Source organism: Bubalus kerabau, chromosome 15 (assembly GCF_029407905.1).
Source record: "Bubalus kerabau isolate K-KA32 ecotype Philippines breed swamp buffalo chromosome 15, PCC_UOA_SB_1v2, whole genome shotgun sequence".
In the NCBI taxonomy this organism is placed as follows: Eukaryota; Metazoa; Chordata; class Mammalia; order Artiodactyla; family Bovidae; genus Bubalus; species Bubalus kerabau.
In genome coordinates, this window is record NC_073638.1 from 50,753,129 (window position 1) to 50,753,940 (window position 812).

Consider the following 812-nt stretch of genomic DNA (forward strand, 5'->3'; position numbering starts at 1 on the left):
GAAATCTTCCAGCAAACAAAAGCCCAGGTCCAGACGGCTTCACAGCTGTAATCTACCAAAAATTTAGAGAAGAGCTGACACCTATCCTAGTCAACTCTTCCAGAAAATTGCAAAAGAAGGTAAACTTCCAAACTCATTCTATGAGGCCACCATCACCCTAATACCAAAACCTGACAAAGATTCCACAAGAAAAGAAAACTACAGGCCAATATCACAGATGAACATAGATGCAAAAATCCTTAATAAAATTCTAGTAATCAGAATCCAACAACACATTAAAAAGATCATACACCATGCGCCATGACCAAGTGGGCTTTATCCCAGGGATGCAAGGATTCTTCAATATCTGCAAATCAATCAATGCAATACACCACAGTAACAAATTGAAAAATAAAAGCCATATGATTATCTCAATAGATGCAGAGAAAGCCTTTGATAAAATTCAACATCCATTTATGATAAAAACTCTCCAGAAAGCAGGAATAGAAGGGACATATCTCAACATAATAAAAGCTACATATGACAAACCCACAGAAAACATTATTCTCAATGGTGAAAAATTGAAAGCATTTCCCCTCAAGTCAGGAACAAGACAAGGGTGCCCACTTTCACCATTACTATTCAACATAGTTTTGGAAGTTTTGGCCACAGCAATCAGAGCAGAAAAAGAAATAAAAGGCATCCAAATTGGAAAAGAAGAAGTAAAACTCTCACTGTTTGCAGATAATATGATCCTCTATATAGAAAACCCTAAAGACTCCACCAGAAAATTATTAGAGCTAATCAATGAATATAGTAAAGTTGCAGGATAT